The sequence below is a fragment of the Ammospiza caudacuta genome, chromosome 6 (assembly GCF_027887145.1).
Source record: "Ammospiza caudacuta isolate bAmmCau1 chromosome 6, bAmmCau1.pri, whole genome shotgun sequence".
NCBI classification, from domain to species: domain Eukaryota; kingdom Metazoa; phylum Chordata; class Aves; order Passeriformes; family Passerellidae; genus Ammospiza; species Ammospiza caudacuta.
The window spans coordinates 61,101,766-61,122,552 of record NC_080598.1 but is presented as its reverse complement, the minus strand read 5'-3'; the positions used below and the strand labels follow the sequence as shown (position 1 = coordinate 61,122,552).

At 47.5% G+C, this 20,787-nt stretch overlaps 1 protein-coding gene across 1 annotated transcript in view; it reads left to right on the top strand.

The window, feature by feature from the left end:
• Window positions 1–20,787, top strand: part of DAAM1 (dishevelled associated activator of morphogenesis 1) — a 95,189-nt gene that overhangs the window by 18,121 nt on the left and 56,281 nt on the right. The window contains 1 exon segment of the mRNA XM_058806221.1: window positions 1,617–1,715. The gene's annotated coding sequence lies outside the window, so the exon portion shown is untranslated.

The window sequence follows — 20,787 nt, the reverse complement described above, 5'->3', positions numbered from 1 at the left end:
CTCTCTGCTTCTCATTTCCTCCTGCGCTGCGAGAGCACTGCAGCTGCACATGGGGTTTCAGCAGGGTGTCCCCTCTTTTGTTCCTATACATCAGAAAAGTCTGTGCATGTGTTAATATTTAAAAACAATATGTATATATTTCAGCATGGCCGTTTGTGGCCATGGGCTCCTCAGTACTGGTCTGGTTGGACAAAGGAGGGATGAATTTCACAGCTGCCTACCTGTTGCACTGGCAGCTGTGTGATGGTCCTGATGGTTCTTGCACTTGGAAATAACAGGGAGTGATCCCAAACCTGCTCAGACCCAGCTAGGAAGGCTCCTTTAGAAGTGAGCAGGCTTTGGGGTAAGTCTGGCAGCACCAGTGGAGAGGCTCCATTGCTGTGATTTGTGTCACACAGCCTGGGCAGTCCATTCCACGTGTGCCCATCTTGCATCTTCCATGCCCTCTTTCCCACATGCTTGCTGGTGTGTTGGAAAGAAGCAGATGCAGCTTCTGGGGCTTCTTGTTGGGCTTTGTTGCACATCCCCTGGGACAGCAAACACAAGGTCAAACAATGGAGCAGCCATAGAATGTTGTCATTTTAAATAATTGCCATAATGGCTTCTCCTCCCTTTCTTCCACCCCTTCCCCATCACCATGTCCTTCCCCACCCATAACCTGGGGGCTGCCTGGATCTCCTCAGGATTTATGTTAAAAGGGAAGTGTTTTGTGCATAATTAAAGCATCCTATTGCTGGATGGAAATGGGATTTGGTGCTTACCGCTGTGACTCTTTCTCATGCATGAGGGTGAACTGATTGATTGCTGAGGTTTGAGATTAAATATTCCCCTGAGCTCCACTGGCATTTAGTGTGCTGGGGAGGGGTGGAGGGGAATTCTGGTTTTCCTCCAAGGCAAGGAGAGCACGGGAATGTCTGCTGAGCACATCCCCTCGTCCTGGTTTGCAGCATTGACTGTAACAGGCTCCTGGCACGGCTGCCTTGAGCACCAACAAAGCAGGTGCCTTTCTCCATATCCACACTGGTGGATGGGCTGCTGGTGGGCTTTGCAGGTTCCTCTCAGTGCTGCATTGAGCATCCCATTGCATCCTGCTCATTCCTGGTGACTCAGCTGCCTCCCCACCTGCCCACACCTAGCAGTGGGGCAGACCCGCTGTCCCCATCTTTCTCCTTCAGAGTGCACCTTATTTGTTTGTTTTCCTGAACTTCTTTTCATCCCCAAAGCCCTCTGTGTTTGGTTTCGATGGGAAAGGAGGAGAAACCCCCACACTCCTCTCCTGGAGTGCATGGTGGGTTGGAGACGCCGCCTTCCCCCTTCCCTTGAAGTCTAATTTTAGCTGAAGGCGTCGGGATCCCTCCAGGGTATGGCAGAGATTTCCTATCAGCTGCCTAGACCTTAAGAAACAAAACACATAAACAAACACAGCACAGAAGCACTTGAGGTTTATTTGGGTGAATTCTTTCAAAAAAAGGGTGTGACTTATTATTTTTTTTTTTTTTTTTTTTACGAGCAGCGCACGCTGGCTTTGTTCTGCTGCAGTCGGGTATTTCAGGTCTTCCAAGATTTAATCAGAATAATTAGTTACTGTCTGTTTGTACCTTCTGTTTCTGTTGCAGGGTTACCAAAGGGTGTATTTATCTCCCAGAGGGCTGCCTAAGTGTGGCTTAATCATTAAAGCATCCGATTTCCTCCAAGTTATCTGCCATGAGGCTTATGTAAGTAAACAAATAAATAAATAAACGAAAGCAGGGAGGGTGGGGATGGTGTTGGTGGATTCAGCTTGGGGGAGGGTTGTACGGATTTTTCCTGATTGTCACGGGTTTAATTGTGAGCTGCCTGTGGTGGTTCCCAGCCCGTCATGTGGGGATCAGAGGACTGAGTGTTTGGGCTGGCACTGAACACCCAGCCAGTTTAATGAGGCTGCTCCCAGCCAAGCCTTGACCCCACTAAACTGGCAGGAGCTGTGTTGCTCCCTGTCATTTCAGGAGCAGGGGGGAAAAAATAGACCTTACAGGAATGAAAGGCTTTTGCTTTCACTCGTACAGTTATGGCTTTGACTCCTTAACCCACTGGTATCCCTTATAAAAATCACAGCTCTGTGTGGAAATAAGTCACCACTGTAAGTTTGGCAGGATTGGGAATTAGCTGTTTTTCAGCCTGTTTGCCATGTTTGGATTGGGAAGGGGGGCTGTTAATGCACACATTTCCCATCTCTAGCACAGGAGATGAGAAAGGCTCAGGAGGTCATTGCAGAGGAGGGTGAGATGGCTGGGGAGCCTCACAGAGAGAGCTGTGAGGTGCTGAACCAGCCCTGGTTTGTGCCTGGAACCTGAGTGGATTGTGGGATATTTTCCCTTCAGTGTTTGTCACCAAGAGCACATGAGTGGCCCTGTTCTGATGGCAGTGTGGGGCTGAACAATTTGCTTTCTTCTGTTTGCTTTCTCTTTCTGCCTGAGCTGGTGTGGTAGAAGTTGGATTCTGAGGTGCTGCCTTGTCAGCTGCCTTTGCTGCCTCATTTATTATGTCCCCTGTGCAAACCCTGGGAGTGAGGGTTTGGGGTGCATGCTGCTTCCCTGATGGATTTAGATACTTTTGAATCCAGAAACAGCCTTTGCCATCAGTTTCTCTGCTTCCCTGTGTGAGAGGAGCATAAATTTTTGAGGTTGGTAGCTTTGTGTTAGCCTTTCCTAGAGATACAGGTGTGCAGCTGGGCTTTGTTCTTCCTGGGAGAAGCTCATGAAAGGGAAGGGGCCTGGAGGGGACAAGGTGGGACCAAAGGGATCTGCAGGGCTTTGGTGGCTTCAGGGAGAATTGTTTGTGTGCAGGTTGAGGTTGAAGTCCATCTTCTCTCTGCGTTTGTTGAGAAGAGTAGAGACGAGTGATGGGGCATGAGTTGGACTCTGTTGTGGCAGAGCTGAAGCTGGGCATGATCCCACATCCTGCCCCAGCTTCAGAGTGACAATTTGGAGAGACAGACCCCCTGGTAAATCCCCTGTCCCCTCTGGGAGTGATGTGAGGCTGTCACAGCCAGCAGCGCATTGCTGGTGCCCTTTGCTCTGTCTGCTCCGGTGTGTGTGGAGTGGGAAAAGTCCTGCTTGATGGAAATACTCCTAAGAAAGCCTGTCAGCCTGATTTGTTCCTTGATGTTTGCCCAGCTGGAAAGCTGGTGGCAGCTCAGACAACACCTCCTGAAGCACTGGGAGTGTGTGATGTGCAGCACAGCCAGTGCTGCTGCCTGGCACAGGGAGGGCTGCTGGAGGGCTGGCAGGTCTCTAATCCCCATCCCACCCGTGTGTCCCTGCCTGTTTCACTGGGCCTTTCACAGATCTGCTGGGTTTGGGCACAGGGAGAGCTGGGGAGGAGGAGCAGAGCTGGTGGAAGCATGGAGGGGAAGGGAGATGATAGAGGATGGAGAGGATGCTGGGAGGAAGAGGAGATGATGTGGCTCATTTGCCTGATGCTTTGGAAGTTGCTTAGCTAAATTAAGTGCTCACTAGGGAGCCTCATTTGGATTTTAAATAGCTTTGGAGCATGTGAATGCTCTGTGTTGCTCTCTTCTTCCTGCAGTGTCAGCCACCTCCTGTCTCCTTCTCTGAAGAATATCCCCAAAAGTCTACCTTAGCATATGGGAAAGCTTGGTGGTCATCTGCTTTCATAAAGCTTTTCAAAGTTCTCTCCAAGCTCCTCATCATTCCAGACCATCCATCCTTTGGTTTTTTCTTCCAGTCTGGACACTGTGAGCTTTGGTGATTTGGACTGACCACAGGTTCCCTCTCCCACAGAGGCCACAGCATGACAGGAACTCTGTGCTCATCACACAGCACCAGCTGCTCTGGGATGAGCTCACTGGTCTTCCACCATCCCACTTAAAGCAGAAGTTGATGCCTTTTTGGCTTTCCTGTTCTTTTGCAGGACTGTGTATTTTTTCTTTCCTTTCAGCCAGCTGAAAACCTGCTCCAAGAGCCTGGAGAATGATTTTGAGTACCTTATTTCCCTGGTTGTACCTTGGTGCAGAGCTGGATGTTATTTGTGCACTTGATCATCCTGCTACTTGGTAAAGGAAATTCCTAGTAAAGGAAATTCCTTAGTTTTATGTAATTTCTGTAGAAAATGGAAGTATCTCAAGATATTTATTTTTCTTTTGTCTCCAGTGTAACACACTCAGTGATGGAGGGTGCCAAAGGCAGGATGGGGATGCAAACCATGTTTGGTCTCCAAAAAACTGTCTCAGTCAAGGATGGGGAATATTCCCCACACCAGAGCCATCCTGGGGGGTTCAGCTGTGTCCCCCCATGCAAGGAGATGGTGGCCACCAGGTGCCACTGAGGTGTCCCCAGCCATGGGGCTGCCTGCCTGCTCTGCCCCTCCACCATGTGCCCACCAGCCACTCCCAGCTGTGGTGGGGGAAGCTTTGGGAGGAGCACACCCCGTTTTCCTCATAAAACTCCAAACAAGAGGCTTGGCCTGGTTTAGATTTTAAAAATAGCTTGCACATTTGGAAGCTAAAGTTTCAGAAGGGCTCTGGACGGGATGATGGCTTTGATCGTGACAGTCCGAGATCAAGGCAGGGCTTTTTGGGTTTGCTGCATCAGCTGGAAAATATATTGTAGTGTCTAGACTTTATCATCCTCAAGAAAGGCTCTTTTTTTTTTTTTCCTACTCTACAAAAGCCCATGTACAGTTGGTAGGAGGGGCTCTGATTGTGCCCAGGAGCATGTTGGAAGAGGTGGGGATGAGCTTTGGGCTTTGGAGGACTCAGACCCTGCTTTGCAGGCGCTGCTGTTTCTGATGGAAGTTTGGGATGTCAGCAGTGGGATGAGGATGGGCACCAGCTGTGTGCCAGAAGGGTCAGTCCCTGCAGCTGAGCCCTGCTGACACCTCAGTGCTCATCCTCAGGCTGCTGTGCCTGTGGTCAGCTGCTCAGACCAGCATCTCCCACAACTGTCTGAGTTTTCTCTGTGTAAATAACCATAAACATCCACCTTTGATGGTGTGTGGACAGAACTTCAGCATTTTTAGCTTGAGTGTAGAAAATTTCCTCTCCTTACCATTCCATAAGTAGGTTCTCAAGTTTGTTTTTTTTTTTATTATTTTACTGAATTCTTTTATTATTTACATATTTTTGTAATTCCAAAAGAGAGGCAGGGAAGGATCTTCCTAATTTGCTTGGAATAAACTCAAAGCCTGCTGAGAAGGTGAGGACATCTGGCCACATGTATTTATAGAACCATTAAAGTTGGATAAGCCCTCCCAAGATCATTGAGTCCAGTCTTTGATCAAACACCACCTTGTCAACCAAACCACAGCACTGAGTGCCACATGCTGTTGTTCCTTGAACACCTCCAGGGATGGTGGCTCCACCACCGCCCTGGGCGCTCTGTCCCAATGCTTAACAACCCTTTCAGTGAAGAAATTCCTCCTGAGGTCCAACCTGAACCTCTCCTGACACAGTTTCAGGCCATGTCCTTTTGTCCTGTCCCTGTTCCCTGGGAGCTGAGCCTGACCCCAACCTGGCTATACCCTCCTGTCAGGGAGTTAGAGTGAGAAGGTCCCCACTGAGCCTCTTGTTCTCCAGGCTGAGCCCTCACAGCTGATCCTCATCAGACTTGTTCTCCAGACCTCTCTCCATCTCCTTTCCCTTCTCTGGACACCTCGATGTCCTTGTTGTGAGGGGCCCAGAACTGGACGCAGCACTTGAGCTGTGGCCTCAGCAGTGCTCAGTACAGAGAGATTGACTCCTCCTGAAAGCCCACACAGCTCCTCTGGCACACTGGAGTATGCCCTGTGGAAGAAGCAGAGGCAGTTTTCCTTTGAAACTCTGTGTTTTGTGTGCAGGGCTCTGGGGTGTGTTTTGGCAGGTGTGTCATTGGCAAAGTCACCCCCAGCCATTTCCTTGGTGTCTCTGCTGCAGCACACCATGATGCCAGGCTCAATGCCCCAGGCTTTGGAGGGGTTGCAGCCTGGTTATGAAAGCTTCATCTGGAAGCTTTGGGGAACATTTGGAAATGTTTTGGAAAACATTTGGATCGAGGATGCCTTAGCTCTGTGCTTGGTTGTTTTACTTTGATTTGTCCTTGAGCGAGAAAAGTGCTGTAGGGTTTCTGTTTTTTTCTTTCCACCAGTTTTTCTTTTAGACAAACTTATTTTCAGGGATAAATCAGAGCAAATGCCAGTGTGAAAATAGTTTGTGGTGTAAAATGGCACTAAAATCGTGCTGGAAGGGATCTTGAGAGGTTACCTTGTCCCCAAGGGTAGCTGAATACGCTCATTGGTCTGGAAAGTGAATGTCTTTGCTGGGAGTTGTTTTGTCATAAATTTTCTCAGGAGCAGAGGCAAAAATCTACCAAATAATGCTGTCAGAATGTGTGCACGAGTCTTCCTCATTTTATTCAAATAATTTGCTGAATAAGTGTTGAAAATTAATGCTGGGTTTGTTCCCAGAGCTATTCAAAGTAATATTCCAGGGTAACCTTTTCCACCTTGGCATTTGCCAATATACTGAAACCATTATGGATGAATTGCAGTTACCCACAGTCTGTATTTGACATGGAGCCATCCCTATTTTGCCCCATTTTTGGGACAGCAAGTCCCCAGAAGGCCCACTGGGATGAAGAGCAGGTTTTTCTTTGTTTCTTGTGAATTAGTTGTGACTTTTCAGTTTTCCAGGTGGTCCCCAGCCCTGTGGAAATCCACAGCAGCCTCTCCCCTTGACATCTGCAGGCTTAGATAAAGTTGTCAGATCCTGGGCAAGGATCACCAGAAATCCTCATCTGCTTTGAGATTGAGCCAAGTGATGACTTTCAGTTAATTTCAGTTAATTTCTCCTTCATCTTCCTCTGTCCCAGCTTTGTGTCTTGAACTAAATAAAAAAAAACCATACCCAAGAGCTCTTCTTTAATGCCCCCACCTTTTAAAGGTGCTGCAGAGCTCCATGGGGTTTTTCACCTTGCTTTCAGCTCCCCACTTCAGTGATGGAAGGTTCTGAAGGAGGTTCACCTGCAGCCAGCTGGATGCAGGCTTGTTCTCCATCCAGCATTGTGTTGGTGTTGCAATCCACACAGCCCAGATGGAGACTGGTTTTCCTTCACCTGGTCCTTTTCCCAACCAGTTTCCAGTAGGTGATAGGGGAATTCACCCATTTCTGGCTGTGGGGAAGGCTTGGCAAGCCCCCCTTGGCCCATCTGCACATTCACAGTGAGGATGACTGGCATCGGCGTTATTGTTTGGCCAAGTGTATGCAGGGATATCACAGCTTAGATTTGTTACAGATGGGTTTCTGGATATAGTCTGAGGCATTCTGCCAGCCAGTTTTATATCTGTGTAAAAGTGATTGGCATCTCTATAAATAAAGCTGCTGTGGGATTATAAATCTAAATATACTTATTCATTAAATTATTTTTACATTTCCACTGGGTTGTCATTGTGGCTTATCACAGGCAAGCCATGCTCTCTGCCTGAGTGTTATCCACAGCTCCAGCAATGCAGCTTCTGAGGCTTAGAGATATTTTTTGACTTGTGTGTGAGCTATCCATGAGTCTCTGTGCCATGGATCTCTTCACTTGGACTTCCTCAGAGTCATCACTGGGAATGACCCTGTCCTGGACACTTCTGTAAATGGCTGTAAATACAGGAATGTGAGTTTTTCTTTCTTGCTTCAGAAGTGAGCATGACTTTGCTGGGCTATTTAGTACCTGTGACCTGGTAAATGCTGTTTGCCTGGCTCCTTTGGTGCTGGGCATGGCTCCTCCGTAAGATCCTCCATCTGTGTCCTCAGGCAAGGAGTCTCACAAATTTTCCTCCTCCTGTGCCCCAGGCCAGGCTGGATGGAAACAGGGCTCTGTCCACCTGGTTTAACCATCCCTGCTGGTTGTTTTGGCTACAGGAGCAAGGAAAAATGTCCCCCAGACCAGTTCCAGGTGCAGCTGTGAGCTGGGGAGGGGCTGGAGGGAGAGCAGCAATGCAGGCTCTGGTAAATCTGGCTTGGTCTTTGAGCAGGCTGATGAGAAAGAACACTTGAGAGCTGCAGCCTCCTGTTTCTCTGGGTATTTTTTCCCTTCTCTTTTCAAAGTATTTGATTATTAATTCAGTAAATGATGAAGCACAGAGAAACGTGTGCCTGCGTGGCAGAATATCAGCTGCCTCACTCTGCTTGGTAATAACATTCATTGTTGAAAGTTAACCCATGATTTTTCTAATTTCCTAATGAAGGGAAGCTTTAAAGTCAGTCTGTCCATCTGATCCTCCTTCCATCACTGACAATTCACTAAGTCCATCGTCTGGTCTTGTCCTTTCTTTCAGTTTGGTTTTTCATCTCAAATTTGTGGGGCTGCTGCAATTTTGGTCAAAACAGCCATCAAGTTAGAAGGGTGTTAGGGAGGTTTTTTATTAAGGGACGCAATGAAACCTCAGCCTGTACTAGACACCAGGGAACACACATAAATGTTATGAACATCCCAGCCATAAAGAGTGCTTTAGTTGGATTTGCCACGTTATGAGACAGCAGAGAGCCCACGCTGCAGGTCCCTGTGCAGACATGTAGGTGTTACCAGGGGGGATGTTCACCTCAGTGAATTCCCTGGTGTCTAATAAGTGTGAGTTCATCCTGCTGCCTCACTCTAAAAGTGGCTTGTGTTGCTGAGAGTCACAAAAGGAAATATTTCCATTCATGCTGGTATTTCTAGTGCTGCTCACCCCACTAAATGTAGTTTTGGTAGCATAACAGGGTCAGCACTGTCTTGTAGGGTCTTCAGAAACTGGGAGCAGCATTTGCATGTGCGACCGTGTTCACGGGGGTTTTAGGATGAGGGAAGAGGTGAGGATCTGACTCCATGTTTCAGGAGGCTTGATTTATTGTTTTATGATATATAGATTATATTAAAACTATACTAAAAGAATAGAAGAAAGGATTTCATCAGAAGGCTGGCTAAGAATAGAATAGGAAGAATGATAACAAAGGTTTGTGGCTCAGGCTCTCTGTCCAAACCAGCTCACTGTGATTGGCCATTAATTAAAAACAACTAACATAGGCTAATCAAAGATCCACCTGTTGCATTCCACAGCAGCAGATAATCAATGTTTACATTTTGTTCCTGAGGCCTCTCAGCTTCTCAGGAGGAAAAATCCTAAAAAAAAAAGATTTTTCATAAAAGATGTCTGTGACATGGTGCTGCTGTATGTGGGTCCTGTGTGGGTGTGGGATCATTTCATCACCTTGTCTCAGGGGGAAGGGAGAGCCCCTGGAAGCAAAGAGCAGCCACCAGCACTTCCCTGCAGGGCTGTGATGGGGTGCAAACAGGATCTGACATTCAGTGTGTTCTTGGTGAGCTGCCAAATGTTTGCATATCAGCCTGGCTTTTACTGGTAGGTGTCAATGCTTCTTTCCAGGCCTGGTTTTCACCAACACCCGAATTCTTTGCAGTGTTGGGGTTTGGTTTTTTTCTTTTCCTCTTTGTTTCCTCTTTTCTTTCTCCATTCAGTGCCTTGGTAAGAACACAGCTGAAGTGCTGGGAGCCCAAAGGAAACCTGTCTATTACACATGACCCGATTAGAAGCCATGGTAATAAGCATTTGAATCTAAAGCTAGATTAGGCAGGGAGCAGTCTGGGGCTGGATTTGCATAGCACACATTCCTTTTCTCTTTTTCCATAGGACGTGTTGGTAAATCTCCTGAAAGTGAATTTAGAAAGGCTGGCATGTGTCAAGTGCTCCTGTTGATGCATGGGTTGTTCTTCTCACTAAGCTGGGAAAAAAATGCCTGTGATTGCCTGGAAGATGCCTTTTCTCCTCTCTGCCTGCTCTCACAGCTCATGTTGCAGCCCATGGGGATGGGTAGCTCTTGCCAGCTCCACAAATCTGCATTTTGAGGGCATTGGGAAAGTTTTTGCCTGGAGAGGCAATTATTTCAGGGTGCTTTCTCTCTTCCTGTGACAACTCTGGCAGTAGTGGAGTGAATCTGGAATTTTCAGGTACCTAAATCAAATTTGCAGCTTCTTCAGGCTTTCACTTCCATGTTACTGGTCTTGTGCTGGAAAATGCTGCAAAGATTTGTTATCCAAAAGCCATTTAATTTCCTTCCCCTGTGGCCAGTCAGAAGATTGTGGATGATCTGAGGGTCAGTTATGTCATTGCCCTGTGTTTAGGCCATCCAGTGATAGTTTAGGACAAAGGGGGAAAATTGTTTTTCAATGTTTAGGGCAGTGTCTGGGCAGCAAATCTGCAGGCTGTGTGTTCTGGGAGAGGGTTTGAAATGGAATCATGGGTTTCAGTCCCATGATTTTTTGGGCCCCACTTTGTTATCCATGGTGTTGTCTGGGCTGTGTTGGAAGACCTGACATTCTGGTGAAGGCAGAGCTGCCCCCCTGAGTGGCCTCTATCAGCCAATTCCATTGCCATTTTTGCTGATAGAGGTGTTCCCAGAGCTGCTGAAGGAATGGGAGAATGTTTCAGGGTGTTGGGGATGAATTCCCTCACTGGAATTCCCTCGCCTGGTGTCAGTCAAATGCATTGCCCTGAAACCATGACAGGAGGGAGTTTTGAAGGAATGCCACCAGTCACTGATCACCTGAAGCCTTTCCCAGGTGTGGAGAGCTCTGCAGGACCCTCCATGCCCCGGACTCATCTCTTTAAAGTGTGAAGTTCTCATGGGTTTGCCTTGTGGGTGAACCCAGACTGGTGTTGATGGGTTCAAATGCCGTCACTCCAAGATTTAAATGCTGAGCATGACTCCAGCTGCTCTGGAATAAATAAATAAATAAATAAATACCCCTCTAGATAGTGACCCCCCCTTTGGTCACTTGGGGTCATCTGTCCTGGCTGTGTCCCCTCCCAGCTCCTGGGGCACCCCCAGCCTCCTCTCTGGTGGAGTGAGGACCAGAGACCTTGACTCTGTGCCAGCCCTGCAGAGCAGAGACTCAAACATCTCTTGAGTTAGCAACTCAGTTTACAGCACAAACCCAAAGGAAATGAAGCATTCCAGCCACAACCAGCTTGGGAAGGGGCAGGAATGGTTTGGGGAAGTGAGAGGGGTGGGAGCATCTCTGCAGAGAGCACTGGGTGGGTGTCAGAGTTTGTCAATGCTTCTTTCCAGTTTGGTTTCCGCCAAAACTGGAATTCTTTGCAGTGTTGGTTTTTTTTTTCCCCTCCCTCTTTGTTTCCTTTTTTTCTTTCTCAAAGAAATCCAAGCATTCCAGCCACAGCCAGCTTGGGAAGGGGCAGGACTGGTTTAGGGAAGGTGAGAGGGGTGAAGTGGAGGTGTGGGAGCATCTCTGCAGAGAGCAGTGGGTGGGTGTCAGAGTTTGGCGCTGCTTTATACTACCATCTCCCTTTCCATTAAAAAAAAAGCCTAGAAATTGCAAATAACCACAGGGATAATTATTTATTTATTATCTACAAGGGGTATTTATTTATTATCTACAGGGATATTTATTTATTACAGGGGTGGGAAGCTTGTGCTGCAATTTGTGCCAGGTGCAGTGTGAAAACCTGCAAAGAAGAGAAATCCACTCTCATATTTAGCCTGTGATCACTGTAGCTGTGATATTGCCCCTCCAGGGGGTTTCCTCACTGAAATGTTTGCTCAGGAGGGGTGGAGAGGCTCATTTTGTGAGAAGAACATAGAGATGAAGCTGCCTGAAGCACTGGAGATGCTGTGCATGCCTTATTTGGACTTCAGACTCTCTGGGGAAAACCAGATTTGGTTCAATCAATGCACAGAGGAAAAACTAACAATCCTGTGCATGTACTCAGTGTGTTTAAATTCAGTTAGTATTGACACTGCTGATGCTGATGCTGATACTTTCCTGGATTAAGCATTAAAATAGCCTCTATTGATTTTTAAATGCATCCCCTTGGGACCTCCACTGGGCTGACAGTTCCCTCTGGATGCTCCAGCAGGAGAAGAGCAGCTTTCCTTTGGTCCATCCCCAGCAGCCATGTGGGGAAGGCTCCCTCCCCTCTGTCAGAAGCTGGATAATTAGGCAATTAAAACCACGTGTCCCCATTAAGAGAGGTCCTGTGAATTGCAGGTGGTGGATTGGAGCAGCTGTCCTGGTGGAAAATTGAGTCCTGCTGCCCTGTGCCTCAGGATGGTGCAGATCCATCCTGGTCAAAGCTTTTGCCATAAGCTACATTTTGTGTTGTAGCCACATGAAATAAGTCTGACCAAGCTTTCCAATTAATTTCACTTGCTGTGCTAGCCTGATTTTTTTTTTTCCATTTAAATGCCAACAGTATTTCAGTGAAATGTGATAAAAGTTGCTGTTTTTTCCCAGGCTGGGTGGGAGCTGTTGGGATCACGTTGTGCCTGCTCTGAGCTCACATGCTTTGTTTTTTGGTGTTCATCTCCTGGAGCACAGGGAGGTATTACTGTCACACTGGGAGGAAAAGTGGCCAGGAGGCCTTTTCTGCCATTAGACATATTTATCAAGGAATTCTCAACCCCAGGTTTGTACTTAAGGGGGGAAAATCACTCTGGATTAACATCAGAATTTAAAAACCTTTAAAAGAAAATCAGCATTGCAGATGGGTAGGCCAGCTGAGACATCTGACAAGTGTGTTTTGTTTGCTCTGGGCACCTTCAGTAGTCTGGGTTTAATGGTATCTTGAAGTTTAATGATATTTTAGCCATCAGGGTCCCTGCTGGGAAGGACTCCTGTTTCCAGCAGCCTTCATCCAGTTTCCATTTTGAGAGAGAAAGAAACCAGCTTGCTCCACACCACAAAATGCCTCAACACCTGTGTCACAGACATCTTTTATGAAAAATCCTTTCCTTAGCATTTTTCTCCTGAGAAGCTGAGAGGTCTCAGGAACAAAATGTAACCAATGATTATCTGCTGCTGTGGAATGCAACAGGTGCATCTGTGATTGGTCTCGTGTAGTTGTTTCTAATTAATGGCCAATCACAGCCCAGCTGGCTCAGACAGAGAGTCTGAGACACAAACATTTGTTATCATTCTTTTCTATTCTATTCTTAGCTTAGCTAGCCTTCTGATGAAATCCTTTCTTCTATTCTTTTAGTATAGTTTTAATGTAATATAAATCATAAAATAATAAATCAGCCTTCTGAAACATGGAGTCAGATCCTCAACTCTTCCCTCAACCTGAGACCCCTGTGAACACGGTCACACACCTGTGGTTCCAGTAGCCTCACCTTAAGCACAGATAATGCTAAAAAACTCCAAACACCACCCTAAAAAACCCTCTGGGACTCAGCCAGCAGCTCCTTGTTGCCTTGTCCTGGTGGTGGCCCCATGGCAGATGTTGTTCTGGTGATGGACTGGAAGCATCTGCTGCTGAGAAACTTGGAAACTCCACTTTGTGCAGCCCAAATTAAGAAGCTTTAAAAGAAGAAAAAAACTGCCTGCCTTCAGCCAGTGTCACCCCAGGGATCACTGCTGAAATGAGGAGCAGTGAAATGGAAAGCTCAGCATTTGAGGGTTTGCATACAATTAATCACAGGCACGGCCCAAATATTCACTGGACGAGCAGGGATGAAAAAAGGGGAAGAATTAAAATAAAGGAAGGCTGTTGATTGAACTGTTGTTCTGCAGGAAAAGGCTAATTGGGCAAACAAATCTCCTCCTCCAGTGGGAAATGCAGCTCCTCTCTCTCTTGCCAGGCTGCTGAGTTTGTATTAACAGCATTTGCATCATCAAAGGGAGGAGTCAGAACTTGTGATATCTGGTGGAAATCAGTGCAAGGCTGGGCTTTACAGCTGCTTTTAGCACCTTCTGGAGGTATGGTGTGCTTTGAATGAGCAGTTTTCTCACAGCTGGGGCCAAAACCAGCTGTGGAGAGGGACAGGGGCTGGATTGATGCTTGTGCTGGGTGATAGGGATGGAGGATGGAAGAGGATGCTCCCCCCAGGATGCTCAGTGAGGCTGTGGGAGCCCCCTGAGCTGCCCAGAGGGTCTTGAATGTCTCTCTTTTAAGTGGTTTTGTCGTTGAGGGCTGCCTGGACAAGGCTGGGCATCACCCAGCCCAGACACTCCCAGACCAGGTTCAAATGGCACGGGAGAAATTCTGGGAGATCTTCCCTGCAAGGCTTCAGGCTTTCAGGAGAGCCTTGGGTGGGTGCAAATCCCTCCCTGCAGGTAACCCCAGCTCTGAAAGGGCTGTGTCTGCCCCTCTGAGCCCCAGCACAATGCAGCACTGACAGCTGCTGCCCCAAAACAAAAGTGGTTTTCTTTTTTTTTTTTTTTTTTTTTTTTTTTTTTTTTTTTTTTTTTCCTGTGTTGCCTTTTAGAACTTGGCTGGGACACAGGGAGGTCAGGGGAATGCCCCAGCATCTTTCCTGGATGCTCTTCCAGCTCTGCCTCCCTCTGCCTTCCTGGAAAGTCTCTTGGGCTTGGATAAGTGTTGTTGTGCCTGGGTTTCAGGGTGCAAATCATGGGGAACAGATAAAGGAGTGCTATGTGACTTGAGAACTGTTTCTTCCTCCCACCAGTGCCAGCCCACCCCACTTTTTTGGTTTGATTCTGTGAAAAGAGGACCACAGATCTGCCTGGTTTCTGGGAAAATGGAATGTGTGTGTCTGTAAAATTGGGTCACTCATTCACCCTAGTGAATATCAAGAAATATATATATATATTTATATAGGTTTGCAAACTGGGTCTTGTCTGTGGCTCCATGTTGTTGTCCTTGTTCCTGGAATAAATGGTATTTGCCTGAGCTGATCTGCTGGAGCTCCTGTAAGATCTGTAGTGGTTTGGAGGATCTCAGCTTGTCACTGATGAAATTTACCCTTTTAGTGGAGAACTTGTCACCTCCTGTGTTACTGTGCTGCTCACCATCTAGATGGCTGGGAAACTTCCAGCAAGGTTTGCTTTTTAATCCTCAAAAACCAAACAAAGTTTTGCAGCAGCAGCATCCTTCCTGGTTGGATTAATGTGTGCACCGAGCCGTGCACCACAGATTCCCTGGCCCAGCTCCTGATGGATGCTGCAATTCCTCAGCTTCTCCTTGGATCCAAGCTTGTCTCCATGGCCTGTGTGAGAAATGGCTACTCACTTTTCATAGTTTAGGAAGGTTTATTAAACTTTATCAAAAATATAACAGAAGACTGAATAAAGAAAAAAGGTTACGGCGCTGGGAGCAAAAGATTTTCCCTGCCTTGTGCTCAGCCCCCTCACAATGGTTTTTTCCCTTTTAACCCTTCCCAAAGTTCTGTCCATCAACCCCTTCTTCACTCTCCAGTGGTGGAGATCCTGACTGGAGGTCAGATGCCACCACAGTGACAAGCCAGCCCTCCCAGGTGTCCCTTGATAACCTCGCGAGGCAGTACAACATACCTATAAATCTATAAAACTTTTCTCAACCTAAATCCATGATATTTGTCCATTAATTGTGAGAGTCAATCATGGCATTGCTCATCCATCGCAACCTCCATGGACATCCTGCAGCTCACCATCAGCCATCCCCTGCTCCAGACTTTGGCTGGCTTGGCAAAGGGAGCAAGGATTGATTTCAGCTGGAGAGTGTTAAGGCAGATCCCGTCTCACCCTGCTGTGCTCCACGCTCTTCCCCCTGAAAAGTGGATTACAGAGCCAGCAGTGTGTGTGCTTCCCTTGGCAGGGACCTCACTCATGTGCTGGAGGGGTGACAGGCAGGCCAGGCCATGGCACTCTCACTGCACCCTGGAGGTTGTTGCTCTTTTCCCTGAATAGCATCAACACCTCCAGGTGGGAGCCCCATTCAGACACAAACAAACAAAAGTCTCTCCCAGCACCTTTGTTAGGTGTAAAGTGGAAAAAGGAGGGCTTTTCTGGAGTGTTACAAATTCATTGAGCTATGTCTTTCCCTCACTGGCTCTGTAATAAAATTGGTCTAATTTTTCTTGCTGGTTGTGGCCATCAAGCCCCCAAAGCTCGTCTGCCCTTGAGCTGAGTGAAATGTTTTCTTGTGAGACAGCAGGCCCAGATGTGTGCTTCAGGATGTGACAAATGCCACAACAAATGGTAAAAATAGAAAGAGGGGGTGACACATTTTAGGCAAGCACTGGGTTTTTGATGATGCTGGCAGATGGGGCTTTGCTGGAGTGAGCAGAGCAGCCATCTCCTCATGGCATCAGGGGCAGGGTCCTGGTGGCCTTCAGGTACCAGGGAGCCCAGGCAAGGTGTGGAGACACAAAACACTCATTTTGTTGGGATCATAGAGTATAATAGGATTTCTGGGATGGGGAAAGAGGATCAGGGTAATTCAGGATTTGGCAGGTGTATTTATAAATCCATGAAACCCGAGTCTTTGAGATCTGCTTGTGCTGAGAATCAGAGCTCTTGTGATGCACTGGTGATGAGTCAGGCTCCTCCTGGCAGCTGCATCATGGAAAGGGTCCTGTTCCCATCCCTTTTGGGCTGCTCTTCTCAGAGTAGATGGGTGGAGAAAAGGCAATCAATAGTTTAAAGCTTTTTAGCTGAATATTTTGGGCTTTTTGCCCCCTCCTGATGATGTGCACTGATTTCCACCAAACACAAACATTGCTCCCCTGTACAGCCTATGCCTGAAAACAGCTTTAGACTGGAGAAAGGGGGTTTCAGAAATCAGCATGAGAGTTTGTGGCCAAAAAATCATTCTGGTTGTTTTAAACAGGAGCAGCTGTGCTGGGGATAGCAGCACCATGCTCAGCACAGTGGTGATGCTGGAAATGGGCTCAGATCCTTTAAGCTTCTGTGCTGGAGGGGAGATGATTCCTGCTCAGAGGAAGGCAATCCTATTTCTGAGCTTTTCATTCATGCAAGAGCTCAATGTCAAACCTTATATTTTTAAAATTGAATAATCCTTAGACTCCCATCTCAGTAAAAAGTGTTTTCATGCACCATTGCACATTTTCATTTTCACATTTGGTGCAAATGTGAAATGGAGGAGCACTTTTCTCTCTTGAGAGGAATGTGCAGCTGCCTTTTGGATCAGCATAGCACCATGAACACACTTTGGTGGGCTCACAATCAGAACCAAACCCAAGAAGAGGTTGGGTTACTGAGTGGAGCCAAGGAAGATGCTGACTGTCTTGGGTCTGTAAGGTGAAAAATGAAAATGTGCCTGGGAAGGGCTTTGGTGCTTCTCAGGGAATGCTGCAAATGGACAGCTGATCTGAAAAATGCTGTGGGAGCATCCAGTTTTTATTGCTGTGGAGGTCTGTCTGGATGTGACTTACATGGGAGGAAAAATCATCTGGAATTGTTTATTTAGAAAAATAGTGCAAGGTGGCTTGGACTGTGCCCTGCTCTGGGTGTTGAATTCATGGGGAGAAACCCTGAGGGAGGATGAGCATTGCTCAGTAGTGGGGTGGAATAACTATAGGGTGCACTGTGTGGAATGCCAAATTCCTGCTTTCTCAGAGCTGAGGAAAGGGGTCCAGGTCACCGGGCTGCAACACTTGGTGACAGTGGTGGTGTCTCCCTAAAGTCCTTGCTGAAGCCACCATCACCAGCCAAGGATGTTGCTGTGCAGTGATGGATGAGAGTTGGAATATTTCCATTGTTTGGGAGCATCCCAGGCTGTGCTGAAGCTCTGGCAGAGTAAAGGCAGGCAGAGCTTGACATGGCCCAAGATGCTGAAATTGGTGAGGACACCAATTCCCAACTTGGTGAGGACACCAAGGCAGAGGCGGTCAGTGAGCGCTGTTGCACCAAAACCACCTGGAATAAAGCTCCACATTCAGAGCCAGAGCTCACTCAGGATCTTGCCTCCTCACTTTGGGAGGGGAGCCAGGAAAACAACAAGCTGATATTCATGTTTGAGGATTTAGTGGGTTTGGAGGAGGCGGGTGTGAAGGGGAGCGTGCGCTCCCCTGCTCCTCTGCATGTGTTTGTGCCCTTGTTGGGTATTTTTAGGCTGCAGACCGCAGTGCTGCAATACCGGTGCTGGCTCCCAACCAGCTGGTTGGGGCATCGGTCACAGACAGGCTTTGGCAGCTCGTTGCTCCAGTTTAATTTAGCTTGCTGAGGAGGCTGTTGAATATGCAAGTGGTAATTGCTGCTCTCCTTTCCTTAAAGCAAAGGCGGAAGCGACACCAGGCTCCAATTTTCCCCTAATGACTGATTTCATTTAAACACTGCTCAGGGCGATGCAGGCTTGATGCTTTCCTTTTTAGGGCTGGGGAGAACTAAACTTCTATCTCTGGGTATCACTGAGCAGGATGGCCTCCATCCGTCCTGGTCACACACATGAGCTAAGCTCCTTCTCCTCCTTCTCTTCAGTCTGGGTTTCCAGTGTGAACCCATCACAAATACATTTTCACCCTTGTTTCTGTGCAAACAGAGTTGTTTGGGAATGATTCAGTCCCATCAGTCCTGCCTTGAGATTTGGGCTTGGCTACAAGTTCCCTCAGTGACCCTTCCCAGCCTGTCATCCCTGGCTCTGTTCATACAGGGGCAATTAAGCTTAATTTATTCTGGCCTGCTCAATAGTAGAGGCCAGAAGGCACCATCAGATCACAATCTGACTTAAATTTATTGATCTAATTAGCAGTCAAAGGTACAAGCAGGAGGTGGGAGCAGGACACTTAACATATGATGCGGCGTGGAACTTGTCCCTTCTGTTCTCCTTAACACAAGCCTCCAGATTGCCAGGGGCTGCTGCTTTTTCTTCTTGAATAACCAATTTCTGCAGGATTTGCAGGGGAGGAGGAGGCTGTGTAGCTGGACTTTGTTCTGACTATGCAAGCTGCTGTCTGCAGCTCCCAAGGACCTGCCAGGGAGCTGTGTTTTGATTTTGATCCATCATGTCAATGAATATTCATCAGCCTTCTGAAGGTTTAATGCTATTTGCCTGGTAGCTAACATATTCTCTCCCTAACCTTTTTTTAGCCTTGGTTGCTAATAACCTACAGCCCACTCAGTCTACATTATAGGGTGGTTTGGTTTTTTAAATTGTTTATAGATGAAAATGAGGAACCTCAGTAGCTCCAGAGCTGGAAGCAGCTCAAAAGTACCTTTTCTTGGTTGCTGTATGGCTGTCTGCTTTAAACCCCAAAATAAAACCCTGCCTTTTGTTCTGTCATTCAGACTCCTCATAAAACATTGTCAGGAGTGTGCATCTCTGAAGAGCAGGTGTTGTTCTGATGAAAGCTTTCCACACGTTTTTGTGAGCCCAAGTCAGAGCTTGTATGTAGCAGCAGGTTTCAGGGACGAGGCTGACGTGGTGTTGAAAAGGGGATGGAAAATGCCCTGTGGAAGAGTTGGGTCTGTTTGCTCCACACCAGCTCCTGGAGCGGGAACTGCTTTGGGAATGGTGTGGCTGTACCCATGGACTTGGAATCACCAAACTTTTCACATTTGAGGACTCAGTGTGGGTTGGGACAGAGCTCCTGTGCTGGGCACAAAGCGCTGAGCAGCCACCAGCAGCCTCTCCCTTTGCACCCTGCTCCTTGTGGCTCTTTAAAACCCAAACCTGCAGTGTTTTCTCCCATACTGGAGTGAACAGAAATCTTGTGTGCCTTTGGCTTTTTGTTTCCCTCCCTTCTTTAGGAGAGAAGCTGTGCAGCAGGTCCCCAAGCCCTGCTGACACCAAGGGGATGCCAGCAGGCTGCTAATGGATTTGCTGCGGTGCTGGCTGCTGGGGAGCCGTGATGAGAGAGCTCTCATGGCAGCTGAAATTCCTCCAGCGGCTGCATATTTCTACATCCAAGATGTAAAAAATGTGAAATGAGATTTGGGGCCCTTCAAGAAGGGGGGGGACTCTCCAGGCTGGGCACAGAGCAGTTGCACAGGCTGGGATTATCCTGCGTGAAGATCCAATAGCTGTTTCCCATCGTCCGTGGTTCAGCAGATGATTACACCATGTGCTAGAAACGTGCCATGGGGATCATTTCAAGGGTCAAATCCTCTGTTAAAGAACTGTGGGTAGAGCTGGAATTTTCTGCAAGCTCCCTGCTTTGAGAGGGCAGTGTTTGCCATGCTGTGGTGGTGCAGGGTCTGCCCTGAGGTCAAACCCCATCCCTGGCTCTCCACAGGGCACAGCAGCTGTTTATTCTGCTGTATAAATCCATAGTTGGAGGGAATGGCAGGCTCCAGGGAGATCAGACACTCCTTTCCAAATGCTGACCTTTTTTTCCCCGAGTCTCTTCATAGCTTTGTTAATAAATCTGAGTCATCCATATTTCAACCTTGGCTGTTTGTCCAGTCTCTTAACATCTCAGTGTCTTGTTTCGCAGAGATAAAATATGTGGGTGTGTAACTTTGTAAGACAAATGTTTAGGCTTTCAAAAATTCCCTACTTTGCTGGTTGATTTTTCTCATTAGAGTGTTTCTCCACACTCCTCATTCCTCATAGGTGACTCTCTTGTGTTGTTGACTTAAGAGTCCCAATTTTGTGGCAGTTTTTTCTGATCCTTGCTATCATTAGGCAGGCAGGGCACATGGTTCCTGCCCTGAGCTTTGCTCCCAACCAGAGTTTCAGAAATCAGCAAAACCCAAGCAGCTGCCAGGGCGAGCGATGCCCGACGTCAGCACAGCTTAGGAAAATCTGAGCTACCGGCCCCGTGTGATTTTTATCAGCTGAAATCGCCTCTTGTAAATATTTACTGGAGCTGCAAGTAAGGTTTATCTAATTAAAGCCAAGCAAAACTTTCCATGAAAAGGAGCTGCCGTACAGGGGGTTGCTGGTGGATGTTTAGGGACACGTTTAAGAGTTGGGGGAAGCATGCAGGATATTTTTTCAGCTCAAGGCATGCTGAGCCGTGTGAGTTCTACAAGGATTGAACCATCCATGGTGAGGACCTGGTGGCCCCGAGGACATCCAGCTGTTCCTGACAGCAGTTCCCTGAATAATTTTCCATACCCCTGGCATGAA